General features: G+C 36.8%; 1 non-coding gene across 1 annotated transcript; it reads right to left on the reverse strand.

The window, feature by feature from the left end:
• Positions 1-20871: 20871 nt before the first annotated feature.
• Positions 20872-20977, reverse strand: LOC131143590 (small nucleolar RNA R71). Its single transcript, XR_009133575.1, has one exon. It is a non-coding gene; the product is annotated as a small nucleolar RNA R71 (small nucleolar RNA).
• Between the last annotated feature and the right edge of the window lie 6639 nt (positions 20978-27616).

Genomic DNA, 27616 nt, shown 5'->3' on the forward strand with positions numbered 1-27616 from the left:
AGAGTAATACAACCATGTTCCTCAAACAATGAACTAGCCCTGTGATCCAAATAGTGAAAGAAACCCAACCCTACATGCCCAACTGAGAACCACCCTTGTGGTCCAAACAATAAACCAACCCTAAAGCCCAAATGGTGAAGCAACCTCAAGAAGCCAATATTTTTAAAACCACCGAGGCCCAAAAACTAAACCAACAAACATAGCCCAAGTTCTTTTTCAAAAACATACCCAGCTCAGTCAAATAATGAGAACTAGCCCATGTTTTAAAACAATCTATGACCCAAGTTCATAACCCATAAGCCTTAGCCTTTTTTTAAAAAAAAAAAGCAGCCCACCTGTTTTAAAAATAAGTTGGCCCACTTGTTTTAAAAATAAAACTCGACCCATGTTTTAAAATAGCCCATAGCCCAAGTTCAGAACCCATAAGCCCTAGCCTTTTAAAAAAAAAACTAGCCCACCTGTTTTAAAAATAAGCTGGCCCACTTGTTTTAAGATAAAATCTTGCCCATGTTTTAAAATAATGGCTCGACCCAAGTTCAGAACCCAAAAACCCCTATTTTAAAAAGAAGTTGGCGCACCTATTTTAAAAACCCACTCGACCCATGTTTCAAAATAAAGACCCAGCCCAAGTTCAAAAACCAAAAGCCCAAGACTTTTAAAACAAAGATGGCCCACTTGTTTAAAAATAAACTTGACCCATGCTTAAAACCTTAAGCTCTCTTGAGTTCATGTGACTCACCCGTGTTAACCCCACACATCACTCACAGGGTTCCGAGTGAGTTGACTCACCCGAAACCATAGCTAGCTCAGTACATAGATTGGACTCCAACCCTAACACAATCATAGATCTAAGCTCAAAATCAAAATATAATTTGGAAAGGGAAAGAAAAACTCATCTTTCGGATCTTGTTCGAAGGATTCCGCACACCAAATACTCCTAACCTACAAAAATGAAAAGGGGGAAAGGGGAGAGAGCATACCAATATAATATATACGGGGGAAAGGAGTGAAAAATAGTAAACCATAGGGTCTGATCCCTCACGGATCACAGGAAAAGTGCCATAGGAGGGGGGGTTAGAAACACCACACACGTAGTAAGCATAGAGGGGAATAAAAGAGGCATTGCTGATCTATAATGGGGATCACAGATCTAATAGGAGAGAAATAGAAGGAGAAGAGAAGAGAAAAAGGGATAAAATAGATCAAAGAAGAGAGCAAAGAAGAAAGGTAGAAAGAAGAAGAAGAAGAAGCATCGCAGGTCTGCGGAGGTAAGGTTGTAGACTAGAGAGGGAAGAAGAATAAGAAGAAGAGGAAGAAGAAGAGAGAGAGTTCGAAGAGAAGAGAGAAGGAGAGAAGAGTGAAAAATGAAAAAAAGTTTTAAAAAAATAGCTTTTATATGTGGGGTTAGTGGGCCATGTGTCACCACCGAAGGGTGACACGTGGCACATTCTGGTCTGGGTATTTCAGAAGCGATGTGATTTAATCTCAGTCGTCCAATTTGTGTTTTCTCTAGATAGTCCAGATCATGCCACATCAACGATCCTCGTCCATTAGCACATGGCAAGGGTGACGCCATGCTGACGCCACCTCACTGTTTTGAAATATATATATATATATATATATATATATATATATATATATATAATATACGACCATGTGTCCTCATCCTGAGCTGACACGTGGCCCTGCTTCAAACCCCCCTATAGACACCTTAATTTTACTCGGGCCTCATTTTAATAGGATCTCTCTATTTATTCTTTCGTCTTTCGAAAAACATATAGGGGTTATTGCACTTTTGTACAAAAAAGGAGTCAATTTAGTGTTTCGATCATTTTTTATTTTGTTAGGACCTTTAGGATAGCATTTTATTTAGTCTCTCTAAATTCAATGTTATTTTTAACCATTCTATGTTAATAGCATTCAACTAGGTCCTTGGACAATCCCTTAATTGAGTCCTTTTATTTTCTAGTCCCTTAATTAAACCCTTTTATTTCATAGTCCCTTAAGTCCTTTTATTTTACACTCATTTAATTGAGTCATGTTATCCTACAATCCTTAAGTCGAGTCTTTTTTATTTTACAGCTCTTTGTTTCACAATCTTTTCAATCGAGTCCTTTTATTTTGCATTTTTTATTTCACAATCCTTTCCTTTGAGTCAGTTTTTTTAAGATTGAGTCATCTTTTTTAGAATCAAAATCATCCCTTTTTGCACCTGGGTCCCACAAGGTAATTAATGAAAAAAATCAAATTATTGTATATATTGCATCAACATACTAAAATACATATACAGAGAATACATACAAAGGAAATACATCATATAGGGAATATATTATACATTTGGGAAAATAAAAATATGAAAATACAAAAATTTAGAGGCTGAAAAATGCTCTTGCGCATGAGAATATCCCACAACATCTCCGTGGATACCTACATCCAAAATCAAAGGGGAAATCAAGCAAATAAAGCAAAGTAAACTTAAATGATACGTGAAAATTAATGAAAAAAAAATCTGAAAAATTTGCAACAGCCACAAAATCAATTTTATGGAAAGAATATTCAAGAATGATACCTTGATTCTATGAATTAATTTGGGAAAAAAAAAATCTGCAAGGTTTGATTTGAATAATTCTCTGAATTAGTTAGAGGATCCATAAGGATTTAAATGTTTCCTATGCAGTTTGAAGCCCCAACCCTATAAATAGGGAGGAGCCCTCACAAAGATAGGGAGACAAGCCAGAGTACGAAAAATACACTGTGAGAATTACCGTGATGATGATTTGACAATATTCACATATCAAACACAGCGTGTGAATTATTGTAAAAAATTCATTACAAAGAACTCAGAGGAAGAAAGCCTAGAGGTCAGAGTTCATGTATCAAAAGGGAACTCAAACGTGAAGGAATTTAAAGACCAGAGGTAAGTGGTAAAATTATTGGGGCTTTCTGTTGACTAACCCAAAGCATCCCTATTGACTATCCCGAAACAGGCCCATTGACTAACTTGAACCAGACTCATTGACTAACTTGAACCAGACTCATTGACTGACACGTACCCAACCTGTTAAGTTATCCAGATGTCTAAGACCCAAGTCCACTTGGACTTGGATCCTTGGACCCAGCCTCCCATTTTAAAAAAAAAAAAAAAAAAAGGGCCTCCGACCCCTTTCCTTTTAAAAAACCCTAGTCTATTTTTTAACTAACCTAAAGACCCCTTGGCTTAAATTTTAAACAAAAAACCTCGGTCCCTTTTCTTTAACAAAACCTTTGGGCCCATTTCTAAAAAAGTAGACTCAAGCCCTACCTAAAAAAAAGGGGATCCAGGCCCACTTCCCAAATAACCCCAAGACTCCTGGGCTCATTTAAAAAAATATATATCATTGGGCTCAGGCCTAGACTTTTAAAATCCAAGCCCAATCATTTAGTAACTTAGCCCCAATTTTAAAATAGGTCAAGGGTTCACATTTCAAAACCAAACCAGGCCCAATCATTTTGTAACTCAGCCTAAATTTTCAAAACAGACTCAGGGCCCACATTTCAAAACCAAACCAGGCCCAATTATTCTGAAACACAACCTCAATTTCCAAAACAGGTCGAAGACCCACATTTCAAAACCAAACCGACTTAATCAGTAAATTACACAGCAATTCAGCCCAAACCCACAAGGCGAGTTGATTCATTGCGATTCAACTTAGTCTCACTGGGTTCATAGAGTCAACTCTCCCAATCATCCCCAAATGCAAACCCAAACAACCAAAGCATGATAAATCAAGGAAAATAATAGGGTAGGGAGACTTATCCGAGTGATTGAAAAACCCTTCATTTTGGTGTTTTCCCTGTCGGTTTCAGACCTGCAAGAAATCAAAATTCATTAGATGTGAGAAAAGAAATCGCAAAATATAAGAAAGGGAAGAGCTAGAGAGAGAGAGAGAGAGAGAGAGAGAACCGTGAATCTGAAAGGGAAAATAAATGGGGGAGAAAGAGAAAGATCGTGAATCTGAGAGAGGGAATAAAAGAGGGAACTCACAAGAAGAAGAAGAAGAAAGAGAAGACAAGGGGGGAAGATTGCAGGTCTATAAATGGACGTTCAGGCTTGCGAGGAAAGAAATGAGAGAGAGGAGAAGAAAAATGAGAAAAAAAGGCTTTTATATGTGAAAGTAATGTGCCACGTGTCATCATCGCACGGTCACACGTGGTGAAATAAGAACCAAGTATCTATGGGCGACGTGGCCCATCCAGGACTGTCCGATTTGTGTTTTCTCTAGGCGGTCCAGGTCGTGCCACATTAGTAATCCGGGTTAATTAATCAGATCCACCTAACGGTGACACGTGCTGACGTCACTCCACTTTCCAAAAAGCTATATATATATATATATGTGTGTGTGTGTGTGTGTGTGGCCACGTGTCCTTATCTTGAGCCAACACATGCCCCCCAAACCAGTTGACTCGATTCATACCGGTTTGATATATATTTTATTTATTTATATTATTTATTAAAATTTTAAATTAATAAAAATGGTAGGAAAATCACAAAAAATTAGAAAAAATAGGAAAACTTTTAAAAAAATATTTTGAAAAAATTGGGAATATTTTTAAAACATATTTTCTTGATTTTGAGGAGGTTGTGTTGCTATGATTTTAAAAATGCAATGAGGTATTTTTAGACCACACCTACATCGGTCTGGAGGGAGGGGAGTTTTTTAATTAGATCCCTTCTTTTGGAAAACTTATTAGACATTCCGAAGTCACACCTGAATTTTCTAATTTTCTGTCACATTTATCCATTTATTTGTTTTCTTTAATTTTTAAAATGAGTAAATTAAAGGTATTAAATTTAATTTTGGGATAATTCTTAATTAATTAGGTACTATTCATAGAACGGGTGTGTAGTGGGTGTGAATACCTTCCCCTCGCATAACTGAATTTCTGATGTATATGTAGACCAAGACTATTGGTTCATTGGCTTAGGTTTTGTCTAGAGACAAATTAAAGAAGTAGTAATTAAGTATTCTAATCGCATGAAGGAAAAATTAGTTAGTGGTGACTCCAAATTTCAAATTTTTCAAAAATCATATATTTTATTCCCTCGCCTCCTAGAACTCCTTCCGGGACGTCATGATAGCTTGGGATTCCACTAGGGACATTAAAGAGTCAAACCATTAATTAATTATGAATTATCCCAAATGTGATTTTAATAAAATTTTAATTACTCCATCTTATTGTGTGAATATTGTTTATATAATTGTGAATATTTGATTGTATATATGTTTGAGCAAGCATGTGTAAAGATTCATGATATATGAGATTTGTGGGAATATGCTAAGTATATGAACTCACACAAACTTTCATCGGCCTTCTACCCAGGCTTCACCCTTTAAGGATAGAAATGAGCACAGTACCGTTAGCTTTCATGAGATAAGGTCTTTAGGAGCGCGTGAACCACTTCGCTCAATTTGAACTTTATCTAAGCCCATTGGGTGAGGATAGGGGACATGCTATGAGCTTATTGTCATTAGGGAATAGAGCTTAACCACACATACTTGTCCATAGGTCTCCCTCCATTAAGATGGAGTCTCATTTTTTTTTTTTTTTTCAAAAAAAAAAAAAGAACCTCAAGTAAGTCATCTACCTAGGGTTGGGACAGAATCTTCATCCTTCTTCATGACTAATTTAAACTTATGCTATATTTGAGTGTATGTCTTAATCATTCATCTTATATTCATTTGCATACATGTTAAGCCCATCACTACATTGCCAAAATTCTGAGGTAGCCCAAGATTACTTCATGGTAGCTCCAATGGTGGTACACAATGAGAAAGAGTCTAAAGTCCAATCGTATTTTGAAGCCTAGCAGAATCGTTATGGGAACAGTTTAGATCAAAGTCCAGATGTGGTGCTACCAGCTTGGGTTAAGTTAGACACTAGAACCTGTGAGTTGAGGTGTAATCCTAAGAGGGGGTGAATTGGATATTTAAGGAATTTAAGCTAACACTTAAACAATTTTCACCACAATTTAAACAAGTATACTAAATATGCAAAGGCTATTAATAATCACAATAAGTATGTATGAATGAAAATATGAAGAAATAAAAAAGTTAAGGGAAGAGAGAATAAAATCGTGTTTTTACAAGGTTAGGCCATCCTTGCCTATGTCCTTGCCTCAAGTAACCCACTTGAGGATTCCACTAAACACTCCTGCAGTAGGCAGAGAAACCTCTCTCCTTCACTAGGCAAAGATGCCTCTTTCATTTAGTAGGCGAAGATGCCTTTACAATCCGTCATTCACTAGGCGAAGATACCTCTCTCCTTTATTAGGCGTAGATGCATCTCTCCTTCACTTAGGCGGAGATTCCTTTACAATCCCTCCTTCACTAGGTGGAGTTGACTCTCTCCTTCAATAGGCAGAGATGCCTTTACGATGTAGAATCAATAAAGATTAATGTACAATGAAAGCTCCTAAATTGAGTAGATAAGTGCAATGAAAAGTACCATTCCAATACACTCTCAAATGATTATGAATGAAGCTTGTCACGACGTCCCTAGAAGCTAGAGGTGCCTCGGGGTGGGCGAAATAAAAAGGTGGTTTTAATTTTCATGAAAAATGGAAGGTGGAGTCGTCTCTAACCTTTTGGAGTGTGATTAGAACACTTGATTACTACCCAATTAAGGGTAGAATCGGTCTGCGTTACCAAAACAGGGATCGAGAGTTCGGTTATGTAAGGAGAAGGTTCTCGCACCTCCTACACACCCGTTCTACAAACGGTACCTAATTAATTAGAAAATTTTCCCAAATTAAATTCGAAAAGCCTTTTATACTACTCCTTTGGAAAATTTGTGAACCATCATTGAACCACACAAGATTTTATATTTTCTAGTATATTAAGTAATAATTCTGTCAAAACTAGGGTACATGAAGCTTAAAAAGCTCATACCCTTTCTTTAAAATCATAGGGAAGAAAATCGAGAAAGTAATTTACCAAAAATAGTTTCTAAAATATGTTCACAAATTTTATAGAATTTTTTCAAAATAGCAAATAGTATTTTTCCAAATTTTTTTGGGAGATTTTTGGACACGTTCGAGATATAAAGATTGCAAAACAATTTTCTAGATCTTAAAAATATTTTATTTTCTAATTTTTTGAATTTTTTTTTTGTGAATTTCCACTTTTTTTTAGAATTTTTAAACAATTAAATAATATGATACAAAAAATAATTTAAGGAAAATAATGACAATTAAGTCAATTATTTTTTTAGAATTTTCATATAATTTTTTAGAATTTTCTGTGATTTTCTTGAGTTTTCTTTTGTCATATTTTCCTAACTTTAAAGTCAAATAAGTAATATAATGCAGAAAATAAATAAATAAATAAATAATCAGTTTGAAACCGATTCAAGGAGAACGTCCGATTCAAGAGGGAATCGGTTCAAGTCAAGAGCTAGGCTGCGTGTTTCTTCTTGGGAGGACGGTCCAAAACGAACTTGATCGAGGACGTGGCCCAATCGTGTCTACTGCAAGGATGCACAAATTGGACGACTATGGGGGAGCCATCCATCGATATCCAAATGGGTGAGCACATGTGAATGGGATTGGCAATGTGGCTTAATTATAGACGTCTTTGGAAAACTGGGATCCAACGGTGGGAGTTAGGTGTGTCCAAATTGCTGACGTGGCTAGATCTTAACTGTGCAGAGAGGTTTAGATCGAGCGGTGGGGAATGGGCACCTCAGATGGATATTTGATCCATGTGTTAATTTAGGTGCAATCCTAAGAGGGGGGTGAATTGGGTATTTTTAAAATCTTTTAGATTAATTACCACTTAATCTCGATTTCTATGTTTAACAAATTAAATGCACGTGTTTGAGGCTGATTTAAATTTATTTTATTAATGAATTATTTTTACCAAATTAAGTGCGTGTAAGGCTATTCAAACATACACACATGAAATACAAGTAATGAAATGCAGTACAGAAAATAAAAGGATAAGGGAAGAGAGAAGGAAAATACGATTTTACGAGGTTCAGCCAACCTGGCCTACGTCCTCACCTTGAGCAACCCACTCAAGGATTCCATGAAATCCCTGCTCCTTTAAGCGGGACGGAGCTTCCCTTACATCTATTGCTTACAAGAGGCACAACTTCCTCCTCACCCGATTCACAACCCAAACCGAGATTACAATATAATTTTCAATTTGCAAAACAACTCAAGATTCGCTTCTAACAAAGCTAGTGAGTACAATTGAAACCTATCACATATACATATGATGAAACATGAAACTCATTATGTATGAAATGATACAATCGTTATATGAATGAAATGCTTCAACCAATTTCCCTTTTTTTTAAAAAAAAAAATCTCCCAATGAGTTGAAGATAGTCATGGGAATGGGTATTCAGAACTGAATGTACTAACATCTTCCATATGATTTAATTTGAGGCTCAAACTATACCCTAGACTGACCTTAGGACTCATGCATCTCATGAACATCATTAGGGGATATTCATGGACTTAAAGATATTTTTAAAACCCCGGAAAATGTTTTATAAAAGAGCCAAGAAAGAGAGCAAAACAGATTTTTCAAATTAAAAGGAAAAAATTGAGGAATTGGCCAGTTCATAAGACTGAACTCCACATTCAGTCGTCTTAAGATTGAACTTCAGAAGATCAAAGTTAAGTTCTGTCGTCTGAAGCATTTCTTCAGAAGACCGAAGATTAAGTTCAGTCGTCTGAAGAATTTATAGGGAAAAACAGAATCTGACAGAAGCACCTTAGAAGACTAAACTTAGACTTCAGTCGTCTGAACCCGACACTTCAAAAGACTAAACCCCAACTTCAGTCATGTGACCCTGTGTCCAGGTTTTTTCGAAGCTCTAAGGAACTTCAGTTGTCTGAGCTTTAACTCTCAGTCGTTTGAACCTGCGGAAAAGTTTGAAATTTTAATTTGTAATTCGAGAACATGCAAGTTAATGTTTGATCCAACAGTTAAGATTCATTCTAATGACAAGGTAGCTATATAATCAACATCTAAACCCTAGTGCCCCAATAAGATGAGAAGAGAACAAACCTTTGCCATACGATTGAAGAGATTGGACGTTTAGCACAACTTTGAACACACTGCTGAAACTTTTGCCTGGGATTTCAAAGTTCTTACATCGAATCTGAGTTAAGGCTATCCTGATTTTCAAAAGACAATCTAGCAATCATTGTGCACTCATTTTGGTATTTATTTTTCATAACTATATATTTATTGAGGGATATTTTTTAGAAAACATTATATTCAGTTTTTGATCTTTGGAAATCATATTTTATATATATTTTCATATTACAAAGATCATTTTGTGATTGAATACTTGAAATAAAGCTTTTTGATTTTGATCAATATAATATTCAAAACAAAGCTTTTAATAAGTTCACATTTGATATTCGTGCATTTTCGCAAAGTGAACTAGAACCCTAATTTTCCCCAAAGCTTTTACTTATATCATTACTTAGGAGATTTAAAAAATAAAATGAAAAAAAGGAAATTGGTTGAAGCATTTCATTCAAATTACTATTGTATCGTTTCATACATAATGATCTTCAAGTTTCATCATATGTATATGTGATAGGTTTCAATTGTACTCACTAGCTTTGTTAGAAGCGAATCTTGAGTTGTTTTGCAGATTGGAAATTATAATGTAATCATGGTTCGGGTTGTGAACCGGGTGAGGAGGAAGTTGTGCCTCTTATAAGCAGCGGATGTAAGGGAAGCTCCATTCTGGTTAAAGGAGCAGGGATATAGTGGAATCCTTGAGTGGGTTACTCAAGGCGAGGACGTAGGCTAGGTTTGATGAACCTCGTAAAATCGTGTTTGCCTTCTCTCTTCCCTTATCCTTTTATTTTCCGCACTGCATTTCATTACTTGTATTTCATGTGTGTATGTTTGAATAACCTCACATGCACTTAATTGGATAAAATTCATTGATTAAATAAATTTAAATCAGCCTCAAACTCCTGCATTTAATTTGTTAAACATAGAAATTGGGATTAAGTGGTAATTAATCTGAAAGATTTTAAAAATACCCAATTCACCCCCCCCTATTGGGATTACACCTAAATTTACGTTTGGTATCAGAGCGGGTTTACATAGATGTAATTTTTCATTTGTAAAAAGATCATGATAGCTTATTTTTGTGTATCCCCATTTGGGGTGGGACAAATCTCTGCAAGACGTCCTATGTTTTTTGGTGAAAATTTCACCGAGTGGAAAATAAGAATGACTATTTTTATAAAATCAATGGATTGGAGGACTTGGAGAGAAATTGCTCAAGGAAAGTTATTTCCTATGAAAATTATTGATAATGTTGAAATCCCTAAATCTGAATATGAGTTGAATGAGAATGACATGAAATTAATGCAAATAAATTTCCGTGCTATGAACATTCTATTGCTTGGTTTAGATACTAATGTTTTTCATGAAATCAAGTCATGTAAAAGTGCTAAGTAGATATGGGAAGAACTCGATAGGATATTTGGGGAGACCAAAGGAAAGAAGTCCACTACTTGGGAAGATTCATGCTTAAATGATCAGGTAGTAGAAAACTATGGCATAGTTGCATTAGTTGATGAAGAGGTACACTCTACTCATTCTACTTCTCATTCAACTTCTCAAAAAGATTCATGCAATGACTATGATACATCTTGTGATAATTCTGGTAGTGAATATTATGATGAATCTGATAATGATAACATGCCATCTTATGAGGAATTACAAAAGGAATTTGCTAAGGCTTATAAAATGTTAACAAAGATGTCCAAAAAGAAAATAATGTGGAAAGTAAAAATAAAGAATTAGCAAAATAGTTAGAAGAGTTTCGAGAGTCTCATACTTCTTGGGAAAAAGAAAAGGCTGAAAAGGAATTAGAAATTAAGAGATTAGTAACCAAGAATGAGGCATCACTGAAAGATTCATAATAAAAAATTAGTGTTGAAAAAGAAAAGGATTTGAAAATCATGAAATTAGAAAACAAGAATGATATGATGGCAAAAGAGCTGAAAGTGTTAAGATCCAAGATTTCGAGTGATAATGCAAAAGATCTTAAAATTTATGAACTTGAATGTAAAGCTAACAAAATGACCGACGAATTGGTAAAATTACAAGCTATTTGCAAAGGCTTAAAGAATTTAAAAATTCAAGACCTAGAAAGAAAGATAGAGGCTCAAGCTAAGATCATCCACACATTTACTAAGGGAAAAGAAAATTTTGACAAGCTCTTAGGTTCTCAAAAGATGACCTTAGACAAAGAAGGTACAGGTTTCAATGGAATTGAAAATAGGAGACGAAAGAACCTATACATGGGGTATTTTGTTAAAGCGTCCAAATTCTATGCTAGTACCTCCTCCGGTCCGCATTGAGAATTTGGTGAAATCCCAAAGAAAAATGAGTACTAAACAAACCCCAAAAACTCCTCTTTAGACTTTAGGATTAAGAATTTAGTGAAATCTGCCACATAAACAAAAGGGGGTCGTGATGACTAATTGGCTTGGGAATAGTATATGCTTAAAATGTAAATCTTAGTATGTGTATCTACTACACTATTATTATACTAATCCTACGAGAAATTTAAGTTAATATGATTCCTTTAAGCAATATATCCAATCTAACTACCTAATGCTTTTATATCATAATGATTGGGTAAATTGTTAAAATATTGAACAACATGCAAATCTTGATGTATTCAAAGTGAAGGTTGAGAGGTTAACTGTTAAAATATTGTATGCTTTAATCTTCATGGTTTCCATGACTTGTTATCCTTCTGTGCATGCAAAATATTGTTCCTGTTCACAATCTCAATGCATAGAACAAATACCAAGTGATTTTTTATTATCAAAACCAGATTGGACTCATAAAGTCAACATCGTGTATTCTTGAGGAAGCAGCAATTGAACGGCTCAGGTAGATCCGCGTGATGCTATGCGTATGTGGATGTGAATAAACCACGTGTTGTTAGCCGAGTGGTGGAATGGGAAACGACCTAGATTGTCATCTCGTCTTGATCATGACCGTTGCAAAATAACACAGATTGCATAGTCATTAAGTGGTCAGGCGCGAATTGATGATGTGGCCTTATCATGTCCATTCTAAAGAAACATAGTGCCAATGGCCAAGATCTGGCCGTGTAGCCACTTTTATGAACAGAAAATGTTGCTCCACATGTCGGCTCACTATGGTTCTAAAGGTCAGACATACAAAACCCACAATTTTTCATCTCTCTCTCTCTCTCTCTCTCCCCCCCCCCCCCATTTCCCATCTCTCTTCTCTCAAAACTCACATACGAAACCCTAAATCTTCTTCCACCTCTTCTCAGATATCATCTGAAACTCATCCTCTCCTCTCACTCCTCTCCCGTTTCTTTGTGATCCGAAAACCCTAGTCTCCATTTGAAGCTTCCCCTTTTTCCCTCGTTCATCTCTCTTTCTATCAACTCTCCTCTAAAACCACCAAAACCCTAATCTTCTACAACTTCTTCTTTGCTCTTGAAACCCTCAGTTTCTCCATCTCCCTAACTTGCTACTCTCCTCCCTCGAACGATCTGAGCCTAGGTTCATATCTTCAATTCTTGAAGCCTTAACTCATTACCTCTCTTTCTCTCTTTCAAGCATCTCTTGTCAAATTCCTCTCGCCAAAAAAATCCCACCGAAAACCCTAGATCCCAATCCTGCAACTCTCTTAATCTGTCCTCTCCCTTAGGTTCCTTCTTAAATTTCTCTTAAACCCATGAAGCCCCCTACTCTCTACAATCCCTGAAACCTTAGGGTTTCAATTTGAAGTTTGATCCCGAGACCTAAGAGAGGTCTGGTCAAGTCAAAAGCAAAGAAAAAAGGATAAGTGTTCTTTCCCTCCCTATTTTATTTTTTACTTTTTTTTTATATTTTTGTTTGAAGTTTGATGCGTGTGTGTGGTCTGAAAATTTATATTGATGATCTGAATATTGTTATTTTGATCTTTATGATGCTCTAAATATTGTTGTTATTGAGGTTTCAAATTAGGGTTAGGGTTTGGTTTCAAGGTGGGGTTGAAGACGAGTTACCTCGTCTTAACCTAGGGATCATGCCAGGGTTGACTCGCACGAGTCAAACCCCTAGGTTGTGTTAACTCAGGTAAAACTGAGTGGATTTTGACATGTGTGGGCCTCGCGTTGCTTTCAAAATGTGCCTAGTGGTTTTTTTTTTTTTTTTAAAAAACGGGCCTTCGATTAATTTTGAAACGGACCCAAGTTTAATTTTTTTTAAAATGGGCCAAGGGTTAATTTTTTGAACGAGCCTTGGGTTAATTTTGAAATAGGCCCAGGATTAATTTTTTTAAAACAGGTCGAGGGTTGATATTTTAAATGGGCCTTGGGTTAACTTGAAATGGGCCCAGGGTTAATTTTCAAAAACGGGCCTTGGGTTAATTTTTTTAAATGTGCTCAGGGTTAATTTTCTAAAACAGGCCTTGGTTTAATTTTGAAATAGGCCGAGGGTTATTATTTTTTAAAAAACGGACCTTGGGTTTATTTTGAAACGAGCCTAGGGTTATTTTTTTTTTAAAAACGGGCCTGTGGTTTTAAAATTAAATTGGGCCTAGGGTTTTTTTGAAATTAAACATGGGCCTGGGTCTCGGGTGATTTAGAAGGAAATTTGGGCTTCAGTCTAAGGGTCTAGTTTGGGTCATGGCTCGAGTTTGGTTTAGATTGAGGTTTAAGTTCAGTTCAGATTGAGGTTGGTTCAGAAGGGATCTAGTTCAAGTTCAATCAATGCTTGGGAATTGGTTTGAGGGTGTTCAAATCTTGGTTCAGGTCCAGTGGGTCAGTTCGAGTTCAAGGTTCAGTGTCGGGGGGGGGGGGGGTGGGGTAAGCCAATGGTCAGCTCAGGTTCAAGTCTGAACCTAAAGCTTGGACATGAGTACCTTGATTCACAATTTCGTACAATCTAGCACAGTTTAGCATTAAATTGGAATAAGGAAAGTAGAGCTTTCTCTAATGCTCTCAATTTTGTAGAGCTTTCTCTAATTCTATCTCAATTTTTACAAAGCTTTCCCCTAATGCTCTCTCAATTTTTTGTGTAGAGCTTTCCTCTAATGTTTTCCCCTCACTTTGCATTGTGCATGGGTAGAGTTTTGGCGCTCAAGTGATTCCCGCGAGCTCCCCTTTAACATAATGTTATTCTAACAGAAAGCCTGGCAGGGAATAATCGTAACAATTGTCATTCTCTTCATCGCGCACATGAAATTTTACTTTGCATTTGATTTTATTTTTGAATTTCAGTTAACAAATTGACTTTGTTGCTTCTTCGGTTTCAGGTGAGCTGGGGCCTTGGAATATGCTACGAGCTGCCATTAAGGACTTTGCTTATATTTTTCTTTTTTTAGATTTTCTTGTATTTCATTTGTATTATCCTGTATTTTGTATCTCCCTGTATTTGCTTTTGTTATTTGCAAAATTTTTTTGTATGTATTTCTGCTATACTTTGCATTTCCCTTTCCTGGGTTGTACTGTATTTATGTGCAACTTCCTATGTAGTGTAGTATTTTGCAGAATCTCCCTATATCCCATATCCAGGGCAAATGCCCTCTCTTCAATAAAACATGTTATTTCAATGCATGTCCAGGCTATTACGTATTTATGTATGGAAACAAACAGGGCTTGAACAATTTTCAATTAATCTACAAATTTTGCCCATACAAATAACTTTCCACTAATTAAACTTCAACATTTGATTTTGAAGCAACAGACATCTAGGAGCATGATATGAATTAAGAATTCGATCAATCAATTTTGCCAATGCAATGAGTTCAAAAATTTATAGCCTTACTTAAAGTGATTTTGAAAAATCAGGTTAGGGATACTTAGGGGCATGGTTCAATTGTGATCTCATCCACGAGAACTTAGGCATAGACAGTTAATGAAGATAGTTAATGATGAGCAACCCCTACCTTCAAAATTTGATCCAGGACCCCTGTTTTAAAATTGAATTGACTTGGCAAAAATTAGGGTGTCTACAAAGCTAAAGGAATAACTAGAAGGTAAGCACTTGAAAGATGAACAAAGAATTTTCAAAGTGCTTGAAAAGGTTTTTCTATAAAGATCAAAAGCTTGGATTCATGTATGAGTGATACCTAATGAGTCCCTAAAATGCATGATTTTAGATCCTCATTTACCTTTTTTTATCCTTGTTTTATTATGTATTTACCCGGTTTTTGACCTTATTGGTCACGCTCGGTTTTGATAATGACAAATACCTGTTGTATTTGATGGGTATTTGAGGTTATGTGCAGGTATTCTAATTTGCAGATCATAACGATAGCACAAAGAGCGATTAAAGTTGAAGACCCAATACATATGCTGTATTTCATTTTATTATCATCTAAAGGGTCTATAATAGAAAATAGGGCTTGGCTTGTAATAATCGCATGCATCACCTGCATGATGTGATAAGTAAGCTCATAACTAAAAAGGAACTAGAAATGACCCTAGGACACTCATGCATTTATATGTTTGGTCATTTGATTAGGGTGTTTGCACAAATTGAAAAGAACCAAAATGTATGAAAATTATGTTCGGTTGACTGTACTCCCATGTACAAAATGCCCCCAGTCGACCGAACTAGGACCGGGTCAATAGGTTGACCACAGCCCGATCGACCAAACTCACTTAGTTCATTTGAACCCAGTCGACCAAACTCCTTAGGAGTCAACATCATTGACCTTATGGTCAACCGAGTATAAATTACATATCAATGTCTTGGTCGACCGAGTTCCCACGTGTGGGAACTCAACGATTTAGTCGATCAACCGAGAAAGTTCAAAATGTTCCTGGTCGACTAAACCGTGAAAAAAGGGAAAAATCACCCTTGGACTTACAATTTTGGTCGACCGAACTTATAGTTCATTTAATGTCGGGTCTACCAAACTTCAAGCAACTCTATCAACTGAACTCATCTCGGTCGACCAGTGCTCTTGGGTTGCCCCAAAAATTTACCACGGTTAACATTTTTTTAACGAAGTTAATTTAATTAAATAATATTAAAACTTTTACAATAATTTCATTTGGGTCCTTAATGGTTATAATCATGGGGATGCCCATATATACCCCCTCATTTAGAATAATTAGTAAAGGATTAGCAATCTTGGTTAGGAGAAACTCTTTGAAACTCCAAAATCTATAATACTCATTTTTGAGACTCCAACACTTATTCTTACCAGATCTTATTACTCAAATATCTTTGTAAGTGTGATTTGAGTGTTGCTGTTCTATAAGGTTTGCTCTCTCAAGATTGTGCTTGTTTGAAATTATTTTATTTGAGAGCAAAACCTCAAGTGCTCTTAGGGGACTTCATTGATAAGTCTATCCTAAGAAGATTTCACTTGATCTTCTGAGTATTGCATTGTCATTGCAATATCTTGAGAAGTTCTTATTTGATTTTGGTTGCAAAATCCTTTCAAATTATTTTCAAATATCTAATGCGTTTTATCTTGAGAAATATTTGAAGAGATATTTGTTTATTTGGTGAAAATTTTTGTTGCAATATTCATTCAGTTATATCATTTGTTTAATACAGAGATTAAACGCTTTTTGCAGACCAAATATATATATATATAGCCTTACACATTGAGGAAATCTACTCGTTGAGATATCTGAAGTATTGTTGATATCTTTGTTTGAGCATTTAGATTGAACATATTTTGTGATACAAATATCATATTATTTGCACTCTCATGCACTGATTACATCGATTGCAAGTATATATTTGAGAGTAGAAATCTAAAACCACATTGAGCTTACTTTATTATATCATTTGGTGGTGTATGTGATTGCGTAGATTGGGTACATATCTGTTTTACATGAAAGCATAATCACCATACCATTTCATTGTGAACAAATCTGTTATATTTTAGGCATAGGTCTGAAGAGGGAGACTAGCCCTGGTAAATAGTCTCGGATTGGCTTAGACCCGGTTAGGTAAGCTAGGTGCGCCATCTTGTTAAGGTGTGTTAGTTGAAATCAGCCGCTTGAATTGACTTGGTTGTAATTGGTGCCGCTCCATCCGTTAAGTAAGCCTTTAGTGGAATCCTCGGGCTTGCGAGCTAGAGGCGGGGATGTAGGCACAATTGTCCAAACCCCGATAACATATCGTGTGCCTTGTTTATATTTCTGCACTTTATATTTACCGCACGTGCATGTTGTGGTGTGAATGATGCGCATGATTTAAATTTCCGCATATTATATTTATTAGCGCATTTGGAATTGCATAAAAAGACCCTAGGTTGTATTATACGACTATCTCATTGAACCTAGGAGATAATCAGGGGGAAGTCTATATATACCCTCTCATTTGGAATAATTAGTAAGGGATTAGCAATCTTGGTTAGGAGAAACTCTTTGAAACTCTGAAATCTATAATACTCATTTTTGAGCCTCCAACACTTATTCTTACCAGATCTTATTACTCAAATATCTTTGTATGTGTGATTTGAGTGTTGTTATTCCATAAGGTTTGCTCTCTCAAGATTGTGCTTGTTTGACATTATTTTATTTGAGAGCAAAACCTCAAGTGCTCTTAGGGGACTTCATTGGTAAGTCTATCCTAAGAAGACTTCACTTGAGCTTATGAGTATTGCATTGTTATTGCAATATCTTGAGAAGTTCTTATTTGATTTTGGTTTCAAAAATCCTTTTAAATCATTTTCAAATATCTAATGCATTTTATCTTGAGAAATCTTCGAAGAGATATTTGTTTATGTGGTGAAAATTTTTGTTGCAATATTCATTCAGTTATATCATTTGTTGAATACAGAGACTAAACCCTTTTTGCAAACCAGATATATATATACATATATTTTTTGGGCTTTACACATTGAGAAAATCTACTCGTTGAGATATCTGAAGTATTGCTGCTATCTTTGTTTGAGCATTTAGATTGAACATATTTAGTGATTCAAATATCATATTATTTGCACTCTCATGTAGTGATTACATCGATTGCAAATATATATTTTAGAGTAGACGTCTAAAACCACGTTGAGCTTACTTTATTATATCATTTGGTGGTGTATGTGATTGCGTAGATTGGGTACACATTTGCTTTACATGAAAGCATAATCACTATACCATTTCATTGTGAACAAATTTGTTGTATTCTAGGCACGGTCCTGAAGAGGGAAACTAGCCTTGGTAAATAGTCCTGGATTGACTTAGACCCGGTTAGGAAAGCTAGGTGCACCATCCTATTAAGGCGTGTTGGTTGAGGTTAGCCCCTTAAATTGACCTGGTTGTAATCGGTGCCGCTCCACCTGTTAAGTGAGTTTTTAGTAGAATCCTCGGGCTTGCAAGCTAGAGGCGGGGACGTAGGCACAGTTGGCCGAACCCCGATAACATATTGTGTGCCTTGTTTATATTTTTGCACTTTATATTTACCGCATATGCATGTTATGGTGTGAATGATGTGCATGATTTAAATTTTCGCATATTATTTTTATTGGCGCATTTTGAATTGCATAGAAAGTCCCTAGGTTGTATTATACGACTATCTCATTTAACCTTGAAAATAAATTTTAAAATTCCAATTCACCCCCCTCTTGGGAATACACCAATTCTAACACTGGTGTTATCATTGTTCGGAGCTATGCAAGGTTTGTTGGTCTTTTTAGGAAAAACAGGTTAAAACCAAGGAATTAGGTGTACGAAAATATAAGTAGAATTTGGGATACACAAGCTCAAATCAGATGCTCAGCAAAAATCCTAAAACTCTAGATTGTCAAAGGAAAAGAAGACTTTGCTCGACCAAGCAGTGTGACTAGCAACACAAGGGGCGACCAAGTCTTCATCCGCAGGCTCCAAGGTTCAAACTGAGGAAGAATTGCTGCAAGGATTGACCAAGTCTTCAGCCAAGAGACTCTCTAGGGTGACCACATTAAGATGTCGAGGCAGGACTGAAACCAAAAATACCAAGAGTATCGACAAAGTGCTCAACTGGAGAGACTATGAAGGGTGACTATGTCGAGTTCCTGAGATTCCTTGAAGCTCGAGGTCCTGCAAGCCTCGACCATCAACTCAACTAGCAGGACCCCATGGCACGACCGAGTCAAAAATGTTGAAGATTCAAATCCCTGTTCTCCTGGGAGAATCGACTTGGGCATAATGAAAGGAAGCATAGGGGTGACTTGGTCAACAGTGATGATATTCTACACAAGATTTGCAGCAGACTTTTCTAGACTAACAAACAAACTTTGTAAACCCTACAGTCTATAAGTATTCACTGCGAACATGAGCTCTAGGTTCCTCTTTAGCATTTCTTAGGTTAGTAAGAGACCTAAGATGTCATTGAGAGCCAAGTTAGAGTAGGAGTAGAATAGATTTCAATTCTTGTTTCAATTTGTGCATGAAGTGTTCAACGACCTATGACAACCGGCGGCGTTTATGTACTTTCCATGTATATTGCATGATCACTTTCTTGTACCTTCTGGTGTTAGTGACAGACATTTTGAATACTAAAGGGATTATCTTTTTTCTTGCTTTCAATTTACTGCTTTCCATTTACTTGTTTTGATTTATTGCTCTGTGTGTGATGGAAAGGAAATATATAAGGATAAGAACAACTACATCTTAATCAGAGGGAAATAGTTGGCTACGGATTCACGGAGGGGCTCGTGATCGTTGAGACAGGGTATACTCCAATTCCCGATCGTGCTCCAAATGGTTGGTGCACCCTTGCTACCCTGTGCCCTCAAATGACCCTCTCTCGCTTTGGCCTGTGATTCTTGGGTTAGTACTTCTATTGAAGCCTAAAGGAGCGTAGTTAGAGGCATGGCGTCTGGTGTTTGATTCAGACCTCATCATCACTTTGTAGGAGTAGGGTAACATATATTTTACTTGCTTTCCAGTAGTTGTTAATTTACATGCTTTCATTTAATTGCTTTCTACTAGTTGGTTAGATTTCACCCATTGCAAAATGCCACCTTTTACTTCTCTTGTATACAAGGCTATGGTCAACTAATCTGGAAGTAGTTTAATAATTGCACTTTAAGTGTCTGTGGATCGACACCAATACCTCACTTTCTGCTAAACTTGGGATTAGTTTGGTTTTATAAATTTTATTTTTTGTAGTTAAGGACCCAAACCTTGGAAAACCTACCAAATTTTGGCACCATTGGCCGGGATTTAGCTATGGTTATGAGCCAACTTCCATTTTAGAGTATTGTTGCCTTGTTTTCTGATTTGTTCTCCTTTTATTTTTAATTACTTATTTATTTATTTTCATTTTTTGTTTGCTATTTCTAAAGTCTTAATTCTGTGTGCTTCAAGTGTGTATGTTTGGTTTGCGTTCTCGAGATCCTAAGATAGTTCCTATTGATCTTGAGATTGAAAGATCTCATAGGTATTTTAGGAAACTCACCTCCAATCCAAAGATTGCTAAGTGGTTTGAGCCAAAAGTCATGGCCGAACAAAATCCATCGGCTCTAGCAGATCAATTTCCAGAACCCCGAGCTCCCCACCTACTTGTTGTGGGTGAGCAACCACTTAGGCTTCTTAAGGATTACTTTGTGCCTAATGCATACACATCACCGTCTTGCATCCGGTTCCTGGATGTTTAGGCGATGCAATTTGAGTTTAAGACTTCTATCATATGGGAACTCCACTGAAAATCCTTATCAGCATCTAGATGAGTTCTAAGAGATTTGCTCCACCGTCCATATACCCAATTTTAGTGATGAAGCCTTTTGTCTTAGGCTCTTTCCGTTCTCTCTAAAGGATAAGGCCAAATATTGGCTAACGTCCTTAGAACCGAACTCGGTGATCAACTGAGTCACTATGCAGCATGAATTCCTAAAAATGCACTTCCCATTGGGAAGACTAATTAACTGCGAAGGGCAATCATGAGTTTCACACAGACAAATGGGGAACTTTTCTTTGAGACTTAGGAGCGTTTTAGGGATCGGCCCCGTAAATGCCTATATCATTAGGTCCCCAAGTAGAAATTAGTGTAGACCTTTTGCGAAGGGTTATCTGAGAGAGATAGGTCCATGGTAGATGCCTCGTATGGAGGTACTTTCCTTACAAAGCCCGAGAATGAGGCATAGGTTCTCTTCGAGAATCTTGCAAAAAATTCTCAACAGCACACTACTGCTGCTCGTAAACCCCTCAACCCATCCACTTCCCAACCTAAGGGAGTTTATGAGTTAGCCACAAGCTATGACCTAACCCCAACCCTATAGTCCATATCCAAAAAGCTCAACCAATGCTTGTCCTTAGGACCGCAATCATTGAAAATGGCTTGTGTAGAGGTATGTGCAATATGCTTTGACCTTTCCCATACATGCTATAATTGCCCACATGCACCTTTCCAACCTGAGCTTGTGCAGAATGAAGTGAAGGGCACCCACAACTGGTATGATAGGCCGTCTAATGACCCCTACTCCATTACCTACAATCTTGGGTGGAAACAACATCCTAACTTCTCCTAGAGGTCGCAAGCTTTGGGTTTTCAATCCCAAAGACCTCCGCAAGCCCCTAATGCTCCACCTCCTCTCCCATACCAAAATTTTCAAAATCATCTTAATTCAGCCCCTAGATCCTCAACCTTTCAACAACTGCCTCCCCCTCAGCCTAAGTATGATGCATTTCAGGAGATGGTGCTGAAAGCCCTCAAAAGCATTGAGGTAGATCGCTAAATAGATCGAAAACTCTTTCATTCCCACTCCTAGTCCAGCGCGAAAGTAGAAGCCACCCTAGGGCAACTAGCTACTTCTTTGAGTCGAAGAGACAAAGGAAAACTGCCGAGTCAGCCTTTAGTGAACCCTAACGGACAATATGGGGTAGAATGTGAACCGAACGTTGGTCCCTTATCATATCTTGAGCAGGCCCAGGCAGTGACCACCCTCCAAATTGGTAGGATGATAGATAATGAAATCGAGGAGCAATTGAGTGAGAGAGAGAATGAGGAAGAAAAGAGGGTAGTACCCAATGCTGATTCTTGCACCCTATCTTCCTCTAATTTAGCACATAAGCCCCATAATCCGAAACCTGTCCCTAGTAGGACCAAACCTTACTTCACCCCTCATATGGCATTTCATGTCCCTTTAGTAGCACCTCCTACAGCCCCTCTTGTAGCTTCCAAATTTAGGAAAGAGGCCTCCACAAAGTCCATTCAGGACATGTGCAAACAAGTAAGGGTTGAAGAGTCTCTCTTAGATGATATCAAGCAATTGCCAACATTCACCAAGTTCCTTAAGGACTTATCAACGTAGGAACAAGAGTTGAGGGTGCATATAGACAAATTAGTTAAGTAGGTCAGCCGCATAAGTTCAATGATTACGAAATTTCGTTCCTAAGCTAAAAAATCCCGGCTTACCCACTATCTCATGTGTAATTCATGATCATGCCATTGATGGGGCAATTTTAGATTTAGGGGCGAGTGTGAACATCCTCTTGTACTCAACCTACCAACAACTTAACCCTGGGATGCTGCAACCCACCTCGATCACATTTTGTCTTGATGATTGATCTCTAAAGAAACCCCATGGGTGTTGTAGAGGATGTGATAGTCAAGGTGGAAAAGTTTCACTACCTTGTAGATTTCATTATCTTAGATATGGAGCCTTCAACGAATTTGATCCCTGTCCTTTTGAGACGACGATTCTTAGCCATGGCTTATGCCCGCATTCAATGCAGGTCAGGGATTATGGATATCTTCTTGGGCCATAAGCAACTTAGATTGGATACATTTAATGCTTCTCGACATCCCCTTAAAGTCATCCAAGTTGTAGACGAAAACTTGCTTGATAAAATTATTAGGGAAGTGGCTCCCTCAATTCTATGAAAGGACCCTTTGGATAGTGCACTTCAGCCTGAATGCCCCCCCACCTCTGATTTAGAGGACTATTATGAGCATTCTTTTGATGCGGACTCTAGTCCAGAGGATAAGTTAGGGATGGGAAAAATATATTATGCCATGGAAAAAGAAAAGGACAACTTTAACTTCGAACCAGGTTGAGTTCAATATGAGCATCGATGCGTTTGGCTGAAGATGGTAAACTTAGCACTTTAGGGAGACAATCGAGAAATTTTTTTTTTTTTTTTGAGTCCTTATATTGTACATTTTAGGGTAATTAGGGTTTAGAATCTTTAGAGTAAGCTTTGGGATAAGTTGGGGATGCGACAAAAGGGGGTGACCAGCATGCACACGGGTGACTTGGTCCAGTCCCTGAACTCCATTGAGAATTGAAAATACCAAGAAGTTTGCCCATGTCTACAACTAGCACTGTCGGTTGGAAGCTACCTGATTGGGAAGGTCAGAACTCATTTAAAATCTGGTTTCACACCTAAATCTTAAATTCCCGTCATTGTTGCCTTCTTATCAACCCTCATCGCCCTCTCCCCATATTTGTCGCAAGATCCCCGATCGTCACCTCTGAACCACTGATATTCCTCTGGCCATCCAACATCCCCTCACCATGCTCCCTGTCTAGGGTTTAGCGTTGTATCTCCCTACACACCTATACTCCTCCATCCTCCATACTCTCTCATCTAAATGGAGCTCCGCTCTGGGACGAAGATTAAAGTGGAGCATGGCCAGTCCTCATGGAGAACCCCACGAAGTCGCCGACATCAAAAGAAGGAATTACCTGTACAGAGGCACGATGACACTTGAGAGCTGAACCGACGACGCAAAGGATGCGACCTCCATAGGCGACTCCAACATGTTCTCCGGTGCCACCCTCGACTCACATGCTAGCCACCACCTTGGTTCCAATGATTTAGGGTGTTATGGTGGAGCTCCTCAGAACAATAGTCAGGGCAGTGGTTGCTTCCTCTGACGGTGGGTGTTGCTCGACTCACTCATTCATCCTTTATGATTTCAAATTAGACTCAGCCTACAAGTTGCCTTCAGAATCATGTTGTGAAATCACTGTGTCTGCTATTTTTATTGTATTTTATTTTTTTGATATGGTTTACCATGATTCTATGGTACTCCCTTGCAATTGTAACTTTGTCTACATATTGTACTACCTTTTTTTCAGTAGTGAAATGACATGGTTGAAATTAGGAATAGCTTTCCAAGAGGGGGGGGGGGTGAATTGGCTTTTAAAAATTTCTTTTAATTCCTTTTTAGAATTCTTAAACTTATTTTATTTCTTTTAACCAATTTGTGACCTATTTGTTTAATTTGTTAAGCACTCAAGAACTTAGTTTCTTTATTTAATCATTAACCATACAAACATCCAATCATTCAACCAAACAAATCAACTATAATTAGAAAGTAAACAAACAAGCCAATACACAACACTTATGTAATATAACAACTCAAGGCGGTTGTTTGTTTATATTTTCCAAATTTGAACCAAGCCCTGTAGTGAATGAGAATTTATGCTTGCTGATGTAAAGCCCTGTATAGATGAATCAAATCACTCTTTCCAAATATTTAGAACTCAAATAAACTCTTGGTAAATTTTTCTTTGGGATGTTAACCAAGTAACGTACTCCAGTAAGGTTTCCGCAAGATATGGTGTAACCAACGTACTCCCTTTCGGTTTCCACAACCCAGATCAAAATTAAACCTTAAGCTTGTTTGATTTCTAAATATACGTAGTTTATATGATTTTCAAATTTAAATCATCCACGCAATTTAAATATGCACTGAAAATAAAGAATAGGGAAAGAGAGAGTCAGACGGGGATTTTTACGAGGTTTGGCTTATATCCAGCCTACGTCCTCGTCTTTTGAAAACCACCAAAGGATTGACTAAACCTGTTCCATTGATGGGTGGAACAAAACCTGATTACAAGCGATACCCCACGCTCAAACACTCCTTCACTAGGCTAGAGCCGGCCTCTCCAAATGATGTCCCCTCGTTCGGTCACTCCTTTAGGCTAGAGCCCACCTCTCTAAGAAATGTACCCTTGCTTAGCCAACGATCCAAACAATCCTTGTAACATCAAAGAACTACAAGTAACACAAGATAAGATCTGCGTACAAGTATACTCTCTCAAAGAGCAAGTTAGTACAATTTCAGTACTATATACATGAATGTAAAATATCAATATGAAATACAATGAAGCTTAAGTGTAGAATTCACCAATTTCCTTCTTAGATGAGGATTAGCAGTAGGAATTCAGCGGAGGAATGATTAGCACTTCAGAATATTTTAGCAAAAGAGTTTTGCAATGAGTGAACAAAAGAGCTTTAGAAGAACAAGAGTGCTTTCAGTTTTACAAACAGATTTTTCAATTCTTGGATGTATTTTGATTTTCCAAACCATGTATTTATAGGCTTTCAAACTTGTTTCCATGTTGCAAAAGTTTCCTTAGAGAGTTTCCCAAGTTGTTAGAAAAATTGGAGCTCAAAACGGCTATATTTTTAAAAATTAGAATTTAAAAATTTGCCTATTGAACAATGTTCAGACGTCTGAAGTCGCGAGTTCAGATATTTGAAATCGCGAGTTCAGAAGTCTGAACTACTACTACCTTCTTTATATTCTATCCAAAAAATCTTCAGACATCTGAACTTAATCTTCAGACGTCTGAGGTCGTTTGTTCAGTCATCTGAAATCCCTCCCATGAACAGTGTTCAGATGTCTGACAATAGTGATCCCACTTTAGTGCTTTCACCATAACTTTTTCTGTATAAATCCAAATTAGGTGTTATTAGTTTAAAAAGAAAGATAAGATAAAATCCTAAAACTTTCATATTGAACACATTTTAAAACAATGAGATCGTGATAGAGAAAAATTCACAAACTGACAGCATTTGGAAGAACTCTTTTTGGTGCTTTTCATTCCAAAAATGATTCTAACCCTTTTAAAATAATTTTTGACCTTATAAAAATATTTTCCAATTATTTTAAAAGGTATCTAGGTCCAAGAAGTTAACCTAAGAGCTTCAAAATATTTCAAATGATATTTTAAACAATAAAGCACTTACATGAGACTTCTAAGACATTAACATTCTAGGTTCTTGAGTTTTCATGCTTTGTCCTTGGATTGAGTTCATCTTTTCTTCAAGCTTCCATATTCTTTGAGCTTTCTCACTTTGCCTTTCTTTGGCTCTTTTGACTTTAATATTCCTTGGCTTTCAACAACTCATTCATGTCCTCAATTTCTTCAAGGTTTAATATATCATCTTTAAATCCATGCTTTGATCTTTAAATCCATGCTTTGACTCTTTTAAGCTTCATTTGATCCTTGTGAGCACTTTGACCTTGCTTTCTCATATATGAACCCTGAAATATCATTACTCACACAAATACATTAAATTTCACTTGTTTGTTAGCATCAAAACAAGATAACAAGATTTTAAGCCTTATAAGGCCAACAATGGTGTTTTTGGTCGACTGGTCTTTGTGCTATAGTGTAGTATTGCATGCAAATGGTTTCTGCCATTATATGTGTTGTTGTAGGTACACCATTTGATCTTCAGTGCACCATGCAGTGTTTACTCCCATGCACACCAGGTTCTCTTTTTCCACACTTTAGTGAGGACACTGAAGTTTTAAGTTGGGGGTAGGGGTTAGATAAACACTACAGGATATGTTTAAGCACTAAAATGAAAAATTTTAAAATTTCAATGAACATTGTTTATTTTACACCATGTAAGCATCAAGTATACTCCTCACATACTTTCATATCACTTACATGTTATATGCACAGGCTTATCAGTTATATGATTTCATTATGCTCACTAATGAAGTAGCGAGTTGCTTGTGTGTTAGTCTTACATAAGTTCATCCAAATATACTTGTAAACTTTAGGATATTTGACTAATGACTCATTCGTGATAATATGGTGGTGTAAAATCTGGTATTTACACGGTATCTCATGAGGCTAAAATGCACTTACATATGATTTGTAACACTTAGGGTTCCTTGAGAGCACTAAGAGAGCAACCGTAGAGATTATGACACCTTATGAGGAACTATTGAGTCGTGCATCATTCTGGTCAGTTTTGACATCAAACTCTAAGTTTTTGAAACTCAACTTTCCTTTTTTAGGATATTCTTTGAATACTAGACTTCATTATTTCATTTTCTAGCCTAGAGGTGACATCAAGTGGGGAGATAAAAACTTAGGTTTTGTAGCCTACTCAAGATGTGAAGACTGAGCCACCCCTAGAGATAGATTTAGTTCATGGACTCCTATTTGAGTTTAATTCCCATTGGAGGCATGAAGACAACAAAAGAGATGTAATGATTGTCCTAACTGACTATGAAAGGAAAGAAAATGAAGGATGAGCAGAAGAAAGAAAAAAAGAGAAACAAAAATGCAAAAGAATGAAAAATATATACCTACTCCAAACTAGACGGACCAGTGATCAACCTTGTAAGACCACTGGGTTGGTCAAACCAAATGGACTAATGGATTAAATCAGTCATAAAATCGATAATGCTATTATAAAATAAGACATGACTTTTGTATTGTATTCATATGCTCTTTGTATAAAAATAATTTTAAAAAATAAATTTTTGATAAATTTTTACTTTTATTTAAAAAATAATACATGCAAAATATAAAGATGCATGTAAATATAATATACAGCACAAAAAAACTAGTTTTTAATGACGAAAGTATTAGTGACGAATTCAATTTTGTCGCTAAAAGTGGTATTAGTG

This window comes from Malania oleifera, chromosome 11 (assembly GCF_029873635.1).
Source record: "Malania oleifera isolate guangnan ecotype guangnan chromosome 11, ASM2987363v1, whole genome shotgun sequence".
In the NCBI taxonomy this organism is placed as follows: Eukaryota; Viridiplantae; Streptophyta; class Magnoliopsida; order Santalales; family Ximeniaceae; genus Malania; species Malania oleifera.